The following is a 19,674-nucleotide window of genomic DNA, read 5'->3' as shown; positions in this document are numbered from 1 at the left end:
ATGCTTGTCTGATTATGCGTTAAAAGCGCTATGTAAATGCAAGTTGTTGTTGTTGTTTGTGTCAGCCTTTCCTATTATAATTGCTATGTCTACATTTCCCATTCACAGAATCACAGAATCACAGAAACCCCACAGTGCAGATAGAGGCCATTTCGGCCCATTGAGCCTGCACCGACACATATCCCACCCGATCCCCGTAACCCCTACACCAACACATATCCCACCCTATCCCTGTAACCCCACGTATTTAATCCCCCTAACACTAAGGGTCAATTTTATCATAGCCAATCAACCTAACCCACACATCTTTGGACTGTGGGAGGAAACCGGAGCACCCGGAGAAAACCCACGCAAACACGGGGAGAATGTGCAAATTCAGTTCAGTTTTCTCATGTCGAACCAGAAGACTGCATTTGATCACGACTCTGCTTGTACAACACCATGGGAGATGGACTAGTATGCTCTTAAGACTGAGATATGCTACTAAAAAGACTGAAACAGATTGCAAAGCTATTTAAACAAGTGGATGCGTGGTTATTTTTTTAAGGCGAGATGAAATAAAACAGGTTGGATTTTAAAACCAAAATGAGTGAGTGTCAATCCACATGAATGTGGCATGATCTGCTACAGGGTTAAACTGAGACCACGAGAGGAGTCCCAGGAGAGACTGGGAGTGTATTACAACCATAGTTAAAAGACTGCTTCTGTAATTCATAGGGCAGTAGATTTGAGCACACAGTACAGGCACATTTGGAAGTCAGTGCTGTATTTATTATTTTACTCTTAGACTACAATCAGGAGTATAATTGGCTCAAGTGCAAGTCACATGACAAGAATTCATTTCTCACTCTGGCAGCCGGTGAGGATACCTAAATGGGGTCCTGTGATGCTGTCAGCCATGATGACATGCACACACTCTGCAGTGACTGCCCAGAATCCTTTGCAGTTCGTTTGTGCAGCTCGTTTCACTGTGTTTTAAAAAAAGATGTGTACCTTAACTGTTTGAGTGCTGAATTTCCTTTACAGAGTGCACTGATAATTTGGATCATAATATGGGCAGGACTGATTACACGGTAAGTTCCTAATATGAAGCTGAGCAGGTTCTTAATTTTCACTGTTTACTGGATATAAAACTGATATCTTGTAAAGTTGTCCCTATTGTTAGGTATCGCACCTCACTGGCTCGTTGCTGTGTGTGACTGGCTGCCCTAAAATACCTTGCTGTGGACAGTTAGAGGGTGAGTCTCCTCTTTTTGCTACTGACAGGGCCAGCAGGCAGCCTCTCAGATCTCTGCCAGTGCTCTGCTCTGAATCCCAGAGAACGACACTGCTCCTAATGTTTGCCGAGTTGTGGGGAAGCATCTGGTTTCTGCTGTCATTTCCACCGCCCCCCCCCCCCCTTCCCTTCCTTATGCTAGGTGAGATTTACAACATGGCATCCAGGGGGCCTTTGTGTCCACCCCTCCCTGAGATGCAAAAATGTGCCCAGTACGCCCTGTGTTCAGATTAAGAAAACAAGTAGATCTTTCATGTCAACCCATGTCGTTCATTTTGCAGAAAAAAAACACTTGCCTGCTGTCATAAGAAGGTCATTTATTAAAAACTGTTGTTAAGGGTCACACTTTATGACAGTAAAAGGAAAATGTTAGGCTTGGAGTATGCAATAGCTGTGCCAGCCCTTTCCTGGGTGCCAGTGCTTATCAGATCATATTACCTGACAGTTAAAGGTGACAATTAAGAGGTACTGGCCAGTCCATGTTACTTTTCTTCTGAGACTGCTAGTGCAGCTTTCAAATGGTAAGGCCGATATTCCTCAAATCATAATACTGTATTTCTGAACCCTGCGAGTAAACTCATTGTTATTAGAATGAGGAGGTATTGTTTGTCTACTTAAAAGTTTTACATATTTCCTGAGCTAGTCATTGTGTACTGTGTGTGGGTGGAATATATCCCATGCATTTGCAATCGCCCATCGTTTTGTTTCTTGAATTTAAAGAAGAATGTCTTTCTCCCTCTATCTTTGATCAGAGTTCTGCTCAAAGGTTACACTCGGTGTCTGTCAGAGCCTTACTGACCGTCTAAGCACCTTTGACATTTTACTACATTAAAGGTGCTATATAACTGCAGGTTGTTGTTGTCTGTGTATTTCTAGCATTTTCCAATCCTTCACGATTCTTTTCTTCCTTTTTATTGTGTCTGACCCTTCGTACTTTGCAGCCGTTCCACACACCACTGACAAATTCCTGATCTACATCAAAGGTCTATTTAATTCCTTTTTAAGTTTTAGTTAGGTTAATGTTTAACTGCCAGTTTTTTGATGAGGGGGATGGTCAATTCATGTGAATTTCAGTAAAATGTCTTCTTAGCAAATTGTGCAGTAAACTTTCTGGTTTTAGCCATGATCCTTCATATCTCCTTGCAGAAAAAGACATCCTTAGCCTCTGCCAGTGTACTTTGAACCCATTCGTTTAGAAAGTACGCAACAATGTGCCATGCCACTGTTTGGTAGGTTGCAAGTCCATGCACACAAAAGCAAATTCTCATCCAAGCCCTTGTAGGGAGCTGCTAAGCAGAGGCCAGATGTATCGCCACAAGAGGGAAATGAAAGCCATAGTGTGCATCATCCTAAACCACTGCTGCACACCATCTGGTAATCATAAGTATCCTTCCCTCGTTAGATGTAGTTCTTTCTGAAAATAGTCACGTGTAGAACAATCCATGTGCTCAATGGTACCATGTGTACAATGGTACATCTAGAGGAGGTGATTTCACTTCAGGTTAATATTGATATTTTCTTTGAGAATGATTTCTCCTCATTATCTTCTGGGTTTGTTTTTTGAAAATAGGAACTGTCAGTGTACCTGTAAATATTCTGCGCTTGAATGCTAACTCCATATGTCATCTCAATAAGCAATGTTTTGGATTTTCAGCAAAGGATTTTGTGTCATTGGATTGTTACTTGTATTTAATGATACAACTAACAACGTACATTTATATATATATTTTTTTAAAGTCAAAAGACACAATAAAAATGGTCGGCAAGCCAGACAAGGAGAGATTAGATGGGGTAGTCGAAGGCTAAGTTAATGAGATGGGTTTTGAGGAGGTTTGTAAGGGTAGACAATGACTCTCTAACATTTTTATTCAAAATTCTGAAATACATGACGTCCTCCTCATCAGACCTAAGATTTAAAATCAAACCTGTGAGTTTCTTTATTGACTTTTTTTGTTGTTTTTTGTGGTGATTGCTGAGGAGGGTACATTGGTTCTTAGACTTCTCATGTTGAACAATCTCTTGCTCTACCAGGCAGGACAGATTTGCCATCCAAAATAGGAGGGAGATTCTGACACTACAAATCTAGCCTAAACAACCTCATTGTTGAGCAGAATAATGATGACTTGTGCTTATGTAATTCTCTCTACCTGGAAGAGCTTAATAGTCCAAGGCTTTTAGTGAGAAGTGATCCAGATCAATACTATACCACCCAAGCTGTGTATAACGATGGAGGATGTTGTTCCTGTCAGGATAATAACTGAGAATTTTCTGAATCTTTTTCTTTGCTAGTCCTATCAAAGTGCAAAAAACACTCTGATGAATCTGTCGACTCTTTGGTATCTCAAGTTTATGAAGTGGTTGAGAAAACTAGTTTTGCACTCTTTCCTCTTGTCCTTCCAGAAAGCCGTTCCTCCTTTCTGGGAGCTGCATGTATCTCCATATACACTTCAGTATTTCCATTGAGACAATGAATTCTCACCAGATTCTGTGGCCTTTGACCCTGTTAGAAAGTCCAGTGGACTGCACGCCTTGCTTACTGATTGTTGTTTGACAAAGTAGAATGTGGATTTTCTCCTTCCTGTCAATTAGGTGGATAACTTGGACCTTAGATCAAGAGGTTTTTGTTTCCACCAATAATTTCTTCTTCTTAGGCAGTCCCTCGGAACTGAGGATGACTTGCTTCCACATTAAAAATGAGCTCGCAGGTGACTGATGAGTCCAATGCGGGACCTACAGTCTCTGTCACAGGTGAGGCAGACGGTGGTTGAAGGGGCGGGTGGGTGGGGTGCTTGGGTTGACGTGCGCTACTTGCGCTGCTTGCGCTTGGCTTCCGCTTGCTCCCGGCGAAGAGACTCGAGGTGTTCGGCGCCTTCCCGGATGCTTCTCCTCCACTTTGTGCGGTCTTGGGCCAGGGATTCCCAGGTGTCGGTGGGGATGTTGCACTTTTTCAAGGAGGCTTTGAGGGTGTCCTTGAAGCGTTTCCTCTGCCCACCTGGGGCTCTCTTGCCGTGCCGGAGCTCCGAGTAGAGCGCTTGTTTTGGGAGTCTCGTATCGGGCATGCGGACTGATGTGCCTCAATAATTCCGAGACTCGATGTTAGCGAAACAAAACAAGGCTTTTATTAACTTAGAAAGTAACACGTAAGAGAGAGAGGTATCTTCCTTCTGGAGACTGAGGCCAGACTGAGCTAGCTTACAAAAGGGGCCAGGTATGGGCGGAGCCCTACACACAGCACATTCCAATAAACAATACAATGAGGACTGGGGGAAGGGAAATGACACTGAAACCGACCACAGTCACAGGCAGTGATGAATGGAATATTTCATCACATTCACCCCTTCTATAGATTTAGTCTGTTCGGGGGTTTGACAGTCCTCTGCGACCGACGTGGCTGTTGTGGTGCCGCGGGTGTTGGCTGGGTGTCCCCGGTAGCCTCCTGGGTCTCTGCCGGGGGTGCCGCCAGGGTTGTTGAAGGGATAGTTGGTGGGGGTGCCGTTGGTCGATGTTCTTCCGGGGGTGATGAAAGAGTAGTGGGTGGGTAAGAGTTGCTGTGATCGTTGTTGCTGCTATTGCCGTGGTTGTTGTCGATGCCGGCTGGGGCGACGTCTTTTATGGACACGGTGTCCTCCCTTCCGTCGGCGTGCCGGACATATGCGTATTGGGGGTTGGCGTGGAGTAGGTGTACTGGCTCCACGAGAGGGTCCGTCTTGTGGCCCCTCACATGCCTTTGCACGAGTACCGGACCTGGGGTGGAGAGCCATGACGGCATGGATACGCCTGAGGTGGATTTCCGGGGAAAGACAAACATTCGTTCATGAGGCGTGGCATTAGTGGCCGTACACAATAGCGACCGTATCGAATGGAGCACATCCGAGAGGACTTCCTGCCAGCGGGAGATAGGGAGGCCCTTGGTCCTTAGAGCTAGAGTGACTGCTTTCCATACTGTCCCGTTCTCTCGCTCCACTTGGCCGTTACCCCGGGGGCTGTAGCTGGTGGTACGGCTCGTGGCGATCCCCTTGGACAGCATGTACTGGCGTAGCTCTTCACTCATGAAGGACGCCCCCCTATCCGTATGGATGTAGCTCGGCATACCGAACAGGCAGAACAGGCTGTTGAGGCATTTAATGACCGTGGCGCTGGTCATGTCTGGGCAGGGGAAGGCGAATGGGAACCGGGAGTATTCGTCCACAATGTTCAGGAAGTAAACATTGCGGTCGACGGACGGGAGGGGGCCCTTGAAATCTAAGCTGAGCCGCTCAAAGGGCCGTGTAGCTTTGATTAAGTGGGCTCTATCTGGGCGGTAGAACCGAGGCTTGCACTCAGCGCAAGTGCGGCAGTTCCTGGTCAGAGACCGAACTTCCTCAATCGAGTAGGGTAAGTTACGGGACTTTATGAAGTGGAACAGCCGCGTGACCCCTGGGTGGCAGAGGTCGTTGTGGAGGGTCTGTAGCCGATCCCCGGTGGCGCTGGCACTCATCCCTCATGAGAGGGCGTCAGGGGATTCGTTAAGGGCCCCTGGCCGGTAAATGATGTCGTACTCGAAGGTGGAGAGCTCAATCCGCCACCTAAGAATCTTATCATTTTTAATCTTCCCCCTCTGTTTATTATTGAACATAAACGCTACCGACCGCTGGTCGGTAAGTAGGGTGAAGCGTTTGCCGGCTAGGTAGTGGCGCCAGTGGCGCACTGCCTCCACGATGGCTTGGGCCTCCTTTTCCACGGAGGAGTGTCTGATCTCGGGCCCTTGGAGGGTCCTCGAGAAGAAAGCTACGGGCCGTCCCGCCTGGTTGAGGGTGGCCGCCAAGGCGAAGTCAGACGCATCACTTTCCACTTGAAATAGAGTGCTCTCGTCCACTGCCTGTAGCGTGGCCCACTCAATATCCTGCTTAATGCTTTTGAAGGCGGCGTGGGCCTCAGCAGAGAGCGGAAAAGAGGATGCTTTCAAGAGGGGGCGGGCTTTGTCGGAGTAGTTGGGGACCCATTGGGAATAATAAGAAAATAACCCCAGGCACCTTTTCAGGGCTTTGGAAGTGTTGGGCAGGGGCAGCTCCCGTAGGGGGCGCAATCGGTCGGGGTCTGGTCCGATTTCCCCATTCTCCACCACGCTGCCGAGTATGCAGAGGCGCGTGGTGTTGAAAACGCGCTTGTCCTCGTTGTAGGTGAGGTTGAGTTTTTGTGCGGTTTCCAGGAACCTCTCGAGGTTCGAGTCGTGATCCTGCTGATTGTGGCCGCAGATGGTGACGTTGTCGAGGTAGGGGAAGGTTGCCTGCAAGTGGTGGTCATCGACCATGCGGTCCATCTCCCTCTGAAAGACCGAGACCCCATTCGTCACCCCAAAGGGGACTCTGAGGAATTGGTAGAGGCGTCCGTTCGCCTCGAAGGCGGTGTACGGGCGGTCCTCTGGTCTGATAGGGAGCTGGTGGTACGCTGACTTGAGGTCGATGGTGGAGAACACCCGGTATTGGGCGATTTGGTTCACCATTTCTGATATGCGGGGTAGCGGGTAGGCGTCTAGTTGGGTGTACCTGTTGATCGTTTGACTATAGTCGATCACCATCCGTTTCTTCTCGCTACCCCTTACCACTACCACTTGGGCGCGCCACGGGCTGTTGCTGCGTTCAATAATGCGCTCTTTCAGGAGCCTGTCTACCTCGGTCGCGATAAACCGCCTGTCCTCCCAGCTGTACCTCCTGCTTTTGGTCGCTATTGGCCGGCAGTTAGGGGTAAGGTTCGCGAATAGCGAAGGCGGCTTTACCTTCAGGGTAGCCAGACCGCACACTGTGAGGGGCGGCTGGGACCCACCGTACTTGAGCGTGATGCTTTGGTGGTTGCACTGGAAATCCAGGCCCAAGATCACGCTCGCACATAGGTTCTTCATGATTAGTACTTTAAAATTATCGTATACAGTCCCGTTAACGCCCAATTGTACCGTGCAGTAACCCAGAATGGTCGATGTCTGGGTTTTATCAGCCATAGAGATGGTACCCTGAGCAGGGACTACCTTTAGGGAGAGTTGTTGTGCCAGTTCAGGGTGGATAAAACTCTCCGTGCTTCCACTGTCAATTAAACATTTAACCCGGCACCCGTTTACCTCGATGTCCACCATTGATTTGGATAGCGGGTGCGGCCTGGTCTGGTCCACTGTGACCGATGCCACTGTAGGGCCCTGATCGATACAAGATGGCGTCCACGCTGTCTGCTCATAAGATGGCGGACCCCACGAGGTCGGGCAAGATGGCGTCCAAGATGGCCGCTCCCACGGCGCACACGCGGCGGTGGCGGGTTTTCCGGCGGTTGGTTTTCCGGCGGGGTTCCCTCTGCACACCTTCCCGAAGTGCCCCTTCTTACCGCACTTAAAGCAGGTGGTGCCTTTCGCCGGGCACAGGTTTCTGGTGTGTTTTGGCTGCCCGCAGAAGTAGCAGTTGGGTCCCTGACGCGTCGCGGCTGTCGCAGGGCTTCTGGGGGGAGAGCGGGGCCCCGCCGGTGTCGGGCTGCCGGGCGGGGAAGATGCCTTCCAAGATGGCGGCGCCCTTGGTGCACACGTGGCGGCGTGGGCGGCGCAGGCCGAAGAGTAGGCGTCCGAGTTTCTCTGGGCCACATCCAGGGATCGCGCGGTGTCCGCAGCCTGTTTCAGGTCCAACCCCGTTTTTTCCAGCAGTCTTTGCCGGATGTAAGTGGAGCTGAGGCCTGTGATAAAGGCATCGCGAACAAGTTCGTCAGTGTACACTGCGGCTTTTACATCTCGGCACTTGCAGTCTTTGCCAAGCATTTTCAGGGTGCTTAGGAACTCCTCCACCGATTCCCCAGGTCACTGTGCGCGAGTAGCGAGCAGATGCCTAGCATACACCTCATTCGTAGGCTGCTGGTAATGCGCCTTTAAGATGTCGCAGGCGGCCAGGTACGTATCGGCGTCTTGGATGAGGGGGTAAACCCGGTGGCTTACCCAATTCCGCAGAATTCCGAGTCTCATCCTCGCAGCGTCTGTAGCGTCTTTGATGGCTGCGGAATTGTCCAGGAAGAATTCCATACACTCAAACCAGTGTCCGAAGCGTGCTGATGCGTCCGGAGCATGTTGATCCAAATCCAAACGTTCGGGTTTCAGGAGTTGATCCATAGTGTTGAAAAATAAGTTAATAAAATTGATGTGCCTCAATAATTCCGAGACTCGATGTTAGCGAAACAAAACAAGGCTTTTATTAACTTAGAAAGTAACACGTAAGAGAGAGAGGTATCTTCCTTCTGGAGACTGAGGCCAGACTGAGCTAGCTTACAAACGGGGCCAGGTATGGGCGGAGCCCTACACACAGCACATTCCAATAAACAATACAATGAGGACTGGGGGAAGGGAAATGACACTGAAACCGACCACAGTCACAGGCAGTGATGAATGGAATATTTCATCACACGGACAATGTGACCCGTCCATCGGAGCTGATTGAGCATGGTCAGCGCTTCGATGCTGGGGATGTTGGCCTGAGCAAGAACACCGATGTTGGTGCGCCTATCCTGCCAATGGATTTGCAGGATCTTGCGGAGGCAGCGTTGGTGGTACCTCTCCAGTGCTTTGAGGTGCCTGCTGTACATGGTCCATGTCTCTGAGGCATACTGCAGGGCAGATATCACTGCTGCCCTGTAGACCATGAGCTTAGTGCTGGGTTTGAGGTCCTGGTCTTCAAACACTCTCTTCCTCAGGCGACCGAAGGCTGCACTGGCACACTGAAGGCGGTGTTGGACTTCGTCGTCGACGTCTGCCCTTGTTGACAGTAGGCTCCCGAGGTATGGAAAGTGGTCCACGTTGTCCAAGGCCTTGTCGTGGATTTTGATAATCGGGGGGCAGCACTGTGTGGCGGGGGCAGGTTGGTAGAGGACCTTTGTCTTACGGATGTTTAGTGTAAGGCCCATGCTCTCGTATGCTTCGGTGAAGGTGTTTACGATGGTTTGGAGTTCGGCCTCCGAGTGAGCGCAGATGCAAGCATCGTCTGCATACTGTATTTCGACGACAGAGGATGGGACGACCTTGGATCTGGACTGGAGGAGACGGAGGTTGAACAGTTTCCCGTTTGTTCTGTAAATTAGCTCCACTCCAGTGGGGAGCTTACTGAGGGTGAGATGGAGCATTGCAGCAAGGAAGATTGAGAAGAGCGTTGGTGCGATGACACAGCCTTGCTTGACCCCGTTCGTACGTGAATTGGGTCTGTGGTGGAACCGTTGGTCAGGATCACGGCTTGCATGTCGTCGTGAAGCAGGCGGAGGATAGTGACAAACTTTTGAGGGCAGCCGAATTTGAGGAGGACACTACATAATCCCTCACAGTTTACCCTGTTACTGATGAACCAAAGGTGGAACTCATTGAATCTAATTGCACTCCACAGCTGTACATAGAACGTTCTGCTATTATGTAGACGGAACAGAGAGCTTCAGAAAAGCTAGTTGAGGGCTGTAGAAGCAAAACAAAACAGATAAATCTGTTCGTTTTACCATGCTCTGGTTAGTTTTACATTTCAAAAAGTTGGCAAACTGCTACGATTTAGGAGACAAATTGATGACTTCATTCTGACCTATAGAGATATTGGATGACGCTCTGAAGGCTGTGCATGTTGTATTGTATCCCTGCAATGAGTTTTCGTGGCTTTACCTCTGATTTGTTCAATATAAAAGAGAATGATTGAAGAGAGCTGAGTTGAGAGAGGCTTCAATTATGTCTACAGCAATGACAGGTAAAGTTTCATTGCAAAGATGCAGTTTGCAGCAAATCTTAACAATTTTGGACCCAAGTACTGGAGCTAAATGTGGGTAGGTATTTCTGTCTTTTGGCAATTACAGTATTATTATGGAACTAGTTTTAGTATTATGTAGGATGTGAAGAACAGGCTTTTCACGAAAAGGTAGATTGTCTCCTTCTTTGCTTGGCTCCCTGCCTAGCCTTAATGCACTGGTAGAAACAGCTGCTTTTTCTAATTGTAAGAGTGAAGACAAGACATGGAAGTAGAACTTTGTATCACTAGAAGAAAAAGCGCAAACACCCTGTTCTACAGGCCAGAACAATCTATTTTTCACTTTTATGTAACGCACGAGTCTTCAGGCTTTCCTTTAATTTTAGCATCCAGTTTTACATGGACATGAAGTCCAGCCTGGCACTCTTAGTCAAGCAAAGACTCTACTTAATATGTGGGCAGAAACTATTTTACATGTAGTACAACAATTTGCATTTATATAACATTTTTAATGTAACACTTTTAACTTCCACTGCTTCTGTACTGTCAAACTACTTGTCCAATATTTAACTTTGGATGAGTTTTAACTTGCCCCAGTTAAATATTGGGAAGACAGAAGCCATCATCCTTAGTCACAATTCAAATCGCTTTATTGGCATGATAAGTTACATCTTATGTTGCCAAAGCATCAAAATACATTTATGGTTGAGCACATAAACGCAGTTCTATTCATACAGTGTATAAACAGGTATATCCCTGAGTGTATAAATATACATTCGCATTGTTTATATATATTCATTTCTTAGTTTACTGGTTGTCCCTCTGTTCATGGCAAGCTGTAACATAGTGTGCCGCCAGTGTTACACAGCTTCTCTCCTCTCCCAGTAGGAATGGGAGTTTTTGGTTGTCATTCAGATTTCTGAATTCAGGGCATATTTGTGAGAATTTTTGGTAGAAATTCTCCCTGATGTCCTGATATTTTCCACAGGCTGTGAGGAAGTGCATCTCTGTCTCCACTACTCCCTGATTGCAGTGAGAGCATATCCTGTCTTCTCTTGGCAGCCTGGTCTGCCTGTGTCTGCCTTTTTCGATCGCTAGGCTATGTTCGCTAAGTCTGTACCTTGTCAAGGTTCTTCTCAGTTTGTTATCCTTTACCATGGTCAGGTAATCAGCTATGTTGTATTGTCTGTTTAGGGCCAAGTAGCAATTGAGTTTGCTTTGGGTTTTTGTTGTTTCTGCCCAATATGTCAGATATTTTTCCTTTTGCTTAGCGACGATTGTGTTGGGTCGAATTCTTTGTGTTACCCTGTCACAAACTCCAGTCCCTCTGCACAGCCACTGTCTCGAGCTGAACCAGACTGTTTATAACCTTGACATCCTTTTTGACCCTATAGTGAGTTTCATATCCTCTCTATCACAAAGACTGCCTAATTCCACATTCGCAACACTGCTTGGTGCTGCCCTGCCTCAGCCTATGCACTGCTGAAACCCTCATACATATCTTTGTCACCTCCAGACTTGCTTATTCCAATGCTCTTACTGCCAGCCTCCCATCCTCCACATTCCATAAACTCCAGTTTGCCCACACCTCCGCTGCCTATCTCATATCATGTCCTGCTCATCCAGCAACCTGTCCCTGCTGGCCTATATTGGCTCTCATTCCCCAAATACCTCTGATTTATAATTCTCGTTCTTGTCTTTAAATCCCTCAATGGCCTCACCCCTACCAATCTGTGTAACCCTCTTCAGCACTATAACTCTCCCTCCAAAACTCTCTGTTCCTTTGACTTTGGATCTTCTGCATCCCCTCTCTTCATAAGCCCCACAAATGGTGTCAGTGCTTCCAGCAGCCTACTCTCTGGAATTCCCTCCCTAAATCCCTCAGCTAAGGCCATGTGGAATGAAACTTCTAGCCAGGGTTATTTTCTTGTCTAAATAACCATGGAATATCTTCCATTCAGGATAGTCACTTTACACTTGATGATAGTCAATGTATACATGCACTTCACTGCAAAAAACATTCTGGCTGTTTTGACTGATGGATGTGAATTTCTCAGTCTAGTACATATTTAAATTCCTTTATAAGTTTCTCCCCTTGATTTGAATGTAAATGTGCTCTGTTCTTTAACCCTGCATACTCAACATTTAGTTAAAATCAAGACTCTGATATTCGTAATGCCTTCTTCATACTGTAAAACTTGTTACCTCCCTCAGCCTTTCCTGTCTTTTAATATCACGAGGTATTTCAAACCCAAGCTCGGCGCTACCTAATCACTATCACCTGATTTACCTGCCTGGTCTGCTGCTGATTTTTATTCGGTACTGTCCTGAAACTAAAGCCCTGATTTTAACTCGGGACAAGAGTTGAGCATGGGGGCGGTGGGGTGAGAGGTAGGCACATTCCGACTTGTTGACATGAGACACCTATCATTTTAACTCCCAGGCCTCATTACTATGATCCAGGCCTGACTCCCACTTGAACCCATCAGGAATGATGTGGAGGCCGTGGGGAGCAGGAAATTGCAGGCTGCCACCGGGGACCCCAGGAGACAATCCCTGGCATAAAACTAGTGAAGGGGCCGAGTCCAAGCCGATCACAGTCACGAGAAGGGGAAGGAAAACTGGGATCAGGGGAGACCCAAAGCTTCCTTGTGGGGCCTGGAGAAGCACTCCTGCTCATCATGGCCCACAACAAAACCTTCAAAAAATGTAATATTTTACTTACCTGTGCCTCTTCTGGCATTGGAACCTTTTCATGCCAGCTTCCATGGACACGATTGGTAATGTGAATGAGCTGCACGGCCCAGGGTTAAAATAATGTCAGTGTTTGACGTCATCAGACCCCAACATAGAAACATAGAAGATAGGAGCAGGAGTAGGCCATTCGGCCCCTCGAGCCTGCTCCGCCATTCAATGAGATCATGGCTGATCATCCAAACTCAGTACCCTGTCCCTGCCTTCTCCTCATATCCCTTGATCCCTTTTGCATCTTAATGAGGCTCTCTCCTATCAGGGGCGAGGGCCTCCGATGCAGTCCAAAACGCACCTGTTAAAATGGCGTATGGTGCGAATGCGGCTTGGGGAAGCAGAAGCTGCTGCAATTTTAACTCCCCACCTCCCTCGGTAGGCCCCGTTCTTGATGAATGTGGGGGGTTAAAATTGGGGCTTAAAGGTTTTAAATGGATAAATATATTTCAAGCATTTTTTTATTGAGAAAGCTAGATGAAGCACTAAAGCCTGTAGCACTAGAAAGCACCACTGTTGGGAGAACAGAAGATGATCCTTACCCATCCTTTTGTCACCTTCAGACGACTTCTCTAATGCTCTCCTCATTGGCCTCCGATCCTCCACCTACACAACCTCCAACTGGTCCAAAATGCAGCTACCCCAGCCTGCATTCTGTGCTCCCATCTACGCTGACCTACATTGCTTCCCAGTCTTCCAATATATTAAACTTAAATTCCTTGTCTTCAAATCCCTCCTCTACCCTTATCTCTGTGACTTCCTTCAGCATTATATCCACTCCTACATCTTTTTGCCCCTCCAGCTCTGGACTTTTTTGCAATTGACCCCCTTCCCAACCCCCATTTTCTCAACCATTGGTGGTATAGCCTTTTGGTGCCTCAGTCCCATTTTCTGAACTCCCTCCCTAATTCTCTTTGCCTCTGTTCCTACATTACAACAGCGGCTACACTTCGAAAGTACTTAATTTGCTGTGAAGCGTTTTTGGACGTCCTGAGATCATGAAAGGCGCTATATAAATTCTAATCGTTCTCTTTCTTTCTCTGTCTGCATTGTTGAAAATTTTCTCAAAACTCATCTTTTCGACCAATCTTTCGACCACCCCTGTGAATTTTGCTCTTTATGTCTTAGCATCTGTTCCCTTACTCTCTGTAAAGCACCTTGGGGTGTTCTCTACATTAAAGGTGCTATATGCAAGTTGTTGAGATAAATCAGGACCTAGTGACTAAGTGATGCTGAGCCTTGGCTTTAAAGGCATTAAGAGTATAAGGTTGAACTTGTTAATTTCTTTTGAATGATGGCGACATCTTGGTACTCACAGTTCCCATTAACTACAAAGTCCAAAAACCAGAATTAATCCAGGTGACTGATGAATAAAGTATGATGTTGTAGTAATCATTCTGAATCTCCAACATAGTTTTGTTCATGTAGTAAAAAGATTTAGCCTCCCTCACGAAAGATAGAATAATTATTTGAGTAAACTGAAGATTATTGGGGTGATACCCTATTTAATTTGTGTTGCTTCTGTTATAATCCATACAGCAGGGTATATTCTCCAATCTGCCACACTCCCAGTGGATTTTAACCAGTAATTAAACTCTAGGGGGACTACTACATTTCCTTTGCTGAAATGATCAATTTTCATGCAACAAATAGAAAACTAATTACAGTATGCAATATGTATAAATACCAGCAAGGGAAATATAATTGCTGTATTTAGAGTTTAATATCTTCTTGTGCAATAGATGTTAGAGGAAAGACTGCATGTTACATCTGGCCAAATGATTACACAGGTTGTCTGCATTTCCCTATAAAACCTTTGATTCCAAATTATTTGTTGGGGGCAGCTTGTATATGGGGTAGGAAGGATTAAGTGACAATAGTTCTGTTGATTGCCCATGCTAATGAGTAGTTTTCATTTTAAAATTGTATCTTGGGTAACATATTTGCTGTTTGAAAAGTTAAACCTAAACACATCTGTAATCCTATCCCAACCTCCTTTCTAATGTTTAGTAACTTGCTCCTTGTCCTAAGATCCAAGTCCAGTTTACTTCCCCACCCCATCTCCTTCCTTATTGAGTGAGGCTGTATGATAATGGCACGCTGCAGTGATTGTAAAGTGGGTTAACGTCAAGAGGAAGTGATGCAAAGGAGAGGACAAAAACAAAAGGAACGTTGCTTTTCACAAGTGACTGGATGTCACTTTGCCTTATGATGATAGACAAATGTTGTTGAACTTAATATCAAATATCAACATTGACCAAGGGGTGCAGGGAGAAAATGTAATTGGCAAAATTGTTACAAGATTGAATGTTTCATTATTATCTCTCTGAAGGTTTATGAGTTAGATGACAAATGTGTTAATTAGGCAATAGAGCGGGCATGTGCGAATCTGGCAGAAGATATCATTTACTGGAAATGGTGACTTCTCTTCAAAAGGGAATTGGATATATACTTGAAAAGGAAACATTTACAGGGCCATGGGGGAAGAGCAGGTAGGTGGGACTAATTGGATAGCGTTTTGAAAGAGCCAGCACCGACATGATGGGCTGAATGGCCTCCTTCTGTGCTGTAAGATTCAAGCAGGAGGCTTGCACTTTCACAAGTTTTTTTTTTAATGTCCTGCAGTGAGTGATATTAAGTAATAAACATGGAATTCTGTTAATGCACAATAATACATGCACAGTGTTGTTTAAAAAGACTTTAAAAACACCTTGTGATAACTGTCACATCAATACTGGCAAAATGTTTGCAAATTCGTATATGGCCAACAGAAAGAATGCAGTTTAGGGGATTAGGTGGTATCTGAATTTGTACCTAGACCAGACTGCTGGGTTGTCCTCTGCTTGTTAGCTGTAAGGAATCTATGTGAAATTATTCTATCAGTTCCTCATCGACATGCTGCTCTCATTGCTTCTGCCATCTAGGAGTCAGTGAGTTATGGCTGAAGTAGACCAATCCCGTTTGGTTTTCCTATTCTACAGGGGGAAATATCACAGTCATTGCCCAGTGTGCCTCACATCAAGAACTGAACAGATTAGGGAATCAGCCTGAAAATGATAAATAATGAGATATTGCAATGTATTTATGTTTCTTACAGCTATAGTATAACTCTGATCTGATCCTTTATGACGTTCTGGTCCTTTAATGATAATTTAACAATTTTTCTGGAAGGAAAATGTCATTTAATTTTCAAACCTTCGATGGGATATGATCATAAAAATCATGTTTGCTTGAAATTGCAAGTAGTTAGATGTTGAATGGATACTTAAAATTTAGTACCTAGACAGTTCAGTGTTTAAACATTTTTGGAAGCAAGAGCAACATCTATTCCATCTCCCCTTTCTTCCCTTACTGTACAACATCTGTAGGTGGGCTGTGGGCAGCCAATATTGCCCTGACTGGCCTCTGCTAGATGTGTGTCACAACCTAAGGCAACCCTCCCTCAAATTTTTCTCCTCTTACTGCATAGTGCCTGACCTCTGCTCGGTGTCTTCCTAAAGCACCATAGCTAAGGAAGGGATGCAGTGGCACATCACGTAAGTACTATATCTTCCTGTATTATCTATATCTGATTTGTTTAACAGTTATTCCACCTGTTAAGTGTAAGTGAGCTGGGGTTGGTAGAAATGCCTAAAGCTGACCAAATTTGGGAGTGCAGATATTGCAAATGGGAGCATCAGCTCATTCCATCTACAGTATTTTTGTTCCCACAATGATCTGGATGTGCCTTTTACAGATGAAAATGATGAAGGCTCTCTAAAAATTTATGGACAGTGTGAGAAAAAAATGTATGATTAGAGCGCTATTGACAAAAGTCATTGGACGCTGTCACATTTTGGGATTATTTTTAAAAGCACAGTGTATTCAGATTTTTTTTTTTTAAAGAGACGATAGGTAGTTAAGATGCTAATGAGCGATGTTGAACATAAGAAATTAAGAAATAAGAGCAGGAGTAGGCCATTTGGCCCTTCAATCCTGCTCTGCCATTCAGTAAGATCATGGCTGATCTTCGACCTCAACTCCACTTTCCTGCCCTATCCCCATATCCCTTGATTCCCCTAGAGTCCAAAAATCTTATCGATTTCAGCAACTGAGCCTCCACAGCCCTCTGGGGTAGAGAATTCCAAAGATTCACCACCCTCTGAGTGAAGAAATTTCTCCTCATCTCAGTCCTAAATGGCCGACCCCTTATTCTGAGACTGTGACCCCTAGTCCCAGACTCCCCAGCCAGGGGAAACATCCTCCCAGAATCTACCCTGTCAAGCCCCTTAAGACTTTTATACGTTTTAATTAGATCACCCCTCATTTATCTAAACTCTGGGGAATATAGGCCTAGTCGAGCAATTCATTAGCTTGTCTCAGCAATAAGACGAAACATCTTGCACCTATTATATTGGAAAAATGTTGATCCTTTTTTTTCTGGCTGTCAGCAACAAGAGATAAAACCAAGAGACAGCCACAGAACAGTCAGTTTTCTTTTTGTTTGCAACAGAATGCTGTGAGAAAGCCCTCTGAAGTGGGAGCTAGGGATAAAGCAGATATACCTGCATTGCCCACATTCTGAGACCAATAATAAAATAAAAAGAAGTAATAGCAGTGTTGTAATTGGGCATCAGTGTTGCAAAATCCCTGATGTGTCCTCATTCAGAATATCCATGTTGAATTTCCGACTTAATTTACATTCCAGTAAGATGGCATATATGTCCCAGGAGGCAGAGAACACGAGCTCATGAGGTAGTCTGTTCTTTCCAGCTGGAGGCACTGTGCCAATGGCAACAACTGTAAATGCAGTTGTCCTATTGCTGGCTGGCTAAGCCTTCAGCAGTGTCAGAAGATCCCTAGCCAGAATTGTAAAGTTGCAAACGTGACCTTTTGAGTAACTGTGCGTGAGTGTTTAATTTTGGTGTTGAGTTGGTTTCTAAATCCATCCTGCAGTATGAACAGGGAGAATTCAACAGGGAGAAAGTTGGATAAGTACCTGGAGAAAGATTTGATAGGGAGGCATGTGATATGATATTTCCCTGAGACTGAGCAGTTGGATTGCAATGGTCTTTTCCAGTCCTGTGTATTTCTGTACTGTTAAGGTATTGAAAAACCACGACGTTCAATATAAAGGAATATGAGTGGTCTCCATGTGGCTCTTGATACACTAAAAATGTGATGGTCATTAGGTTTACTTTTAATTTTTTTTTAATTTCACTCGCTTAAGAAAAATATGATTAAATAGAATATAATGTAATGGCCTAATGGTGGTAATAATGAGTGATAAGCCCTTCCTTTACCTGTGTCTTAACATGACAGGATTGTCATAGGATGCTTTGCCTCATGTCAGAACAATAACTGATCCGATGAAATCCTTCCGGTGGACGTGCCTCCTTAATAGACATTGCGAAAACAAATCCTCTATGATACTTGTGCTTAATTTACATTTCTGATTTGAAAACCAGCAGAGTAAATAAAGGTAGTGTTGCTAGTGCTACAGGTCAGAACAACATCAAAACTAAATAACAACAGAAAACGCTGGAAAAACTCAGCAGGCCAGGCAACATCCGTGGAGAGAGAAACCGAGTCAACGTTTCGGGTCAAAACCCTTCTACAGAACCTGTAGTTCTGTAGGTTCTGTTAAGGATTTCGACCCGAAACATTGACTCTGTTTCTCTCTCCACGGATGTTGCCTGGCCTGCTGAGTTTTTCCAGCGTTTTCTGTTGTTATTTCGGATTTCCAGCATCCGCAGTATTTTGCTATCAAAACAAAATGTTCCTCTTTGGATACCCGACAGATGCAGCATCCTGAGATAAACTTCTGTAAGGGCTGTGTGCTCAGATTTCCTTCCTTGGGCCATTTGTATACCCCATGAATACTCCTGGCTCAGGCTCTAGTCCCTGGCAGGGCCTTGCGTGGGATATGGGGTGGAGGAGGATGAAAACAAGAGTGTGGCTGCAGGCTGGAGAGCAGTGCAGCTGTGCACTTGGATGCCGAAATTGGGTCCTTTAAGTTTATGATGGAGAGTAACAGCCAGAAGGCCCTGAGACTTTAAAATCATTGGGGGGGAGGAGGGAGGTGGTGAAGAGAGTTGTGGGTGGAAATAGGACAATTAGACTTGCCTGCTGAATTTTCAGGGTGCTCCCAGGATCCCTGCAGACCCTCTAGTTCATAGGTCCTAGTGCAAGCCAGATTTATTTGATTTCCCTTCCCCTGGATGCCCAAATGGTTAGCGCACAGGGGCCTGAGGTTACAGGCCCAGTGACATAAATTTGGGTACAACCAGGAAATTCTGGGGCATTTTAGTGAGAGCAGAAATTTGACATAATGTGGGGAATTTTAACCCCCAAAAACCGGTGGGTTGGGGTCGGGTGGTGTTAAAAACATGAATCACGAACCCAACCCACCCACTTCGGTTTTAATGGAGGCGGGACGGGGCGGGCAGCCAACCTGCTCCCAGGAGGCTGGTTAGCACTGTAAATATTATAATGAGGCTGGAAGCCTTGGATTTAACCTGCTATGCAGGTTTAACACTGGCTGGCCGTGGATCCCGAGCCTCAGGATTCCCGGCAGCTGCAGCGAGGCGAGGACAGACTCTGGGAGCAATCCTTGTGGGCCGTGATCAGCCATGATTTCATTGAATGGCGGAGCAGGCTCGAGGGGCCGAATGGCCTACTCCTGCTCCTATCTTCTATGTTTCTATGGGCCGGGAGGAGCAAGAGTTCTTCCTCCCGGTCCCCCATGCTCCTCCACCATCAGCCCCCCCCCCCCCCACCCCAATACAAACACCCCGACCGGGGATCAAAAGCCCCCCCTGGAGTCGGGCCTTGCATCTGCCTGTGATTGTGGCCTCTTCTCCAACCTTCCCCGCCCGACTGGAAACTAGCCTGTCAATCAGGCTGACTACTGGGCGGGGAACCTGTCCGTGACGTCACACGCTCTAAAATTCCACAGCG

At 46.0% G+C, this 19,674-nt stretch overlaps 1 protein-coding gene across 3 annotated transcripts in view; it reads left to right on the top strand.

The window, feature by feature from the left end:
• Positions 1 to 936: 936 nt before the first annotated feature.
• Positions 937 to 19,674, top strand: part of znf532 (zinc finger protein 532) — a 197,739-nt gene continuing 179,001 nt past the window's right edge. For all 3 annotated transcript variants that reach the window (XM_085974292.1, XM_085974277.1, XM_085974288.1), the window contains exon 1: positions 937 to 1,073. The gene's annotated coding sequence lies outside the window, so the exon portion shown is untranslated. The remainder of the gene's footprint in view (positions 1,074 to 19,674) is intronic.

Source organism: Somniosus microcephalus, chromosome 2, assembly GCF_052327205.1.
Source record: "Somniosus microcephalus isolate GS21.2 chromosome 2, FLI_Smic_1.0, whole genome shotgun sequence".
Lineage (NCBI taxonomy): Eukaryota > Metazoa > Chordata > Chondrichthyes > Squaliformes > Somniosidae > Somniosus > Somniosus microcephalus.
The sequence above is the reverse complement of the archived record's forward strand: the minus strand, read 5'-3'. Positions and strand labels throughout refer to the sequence as shown.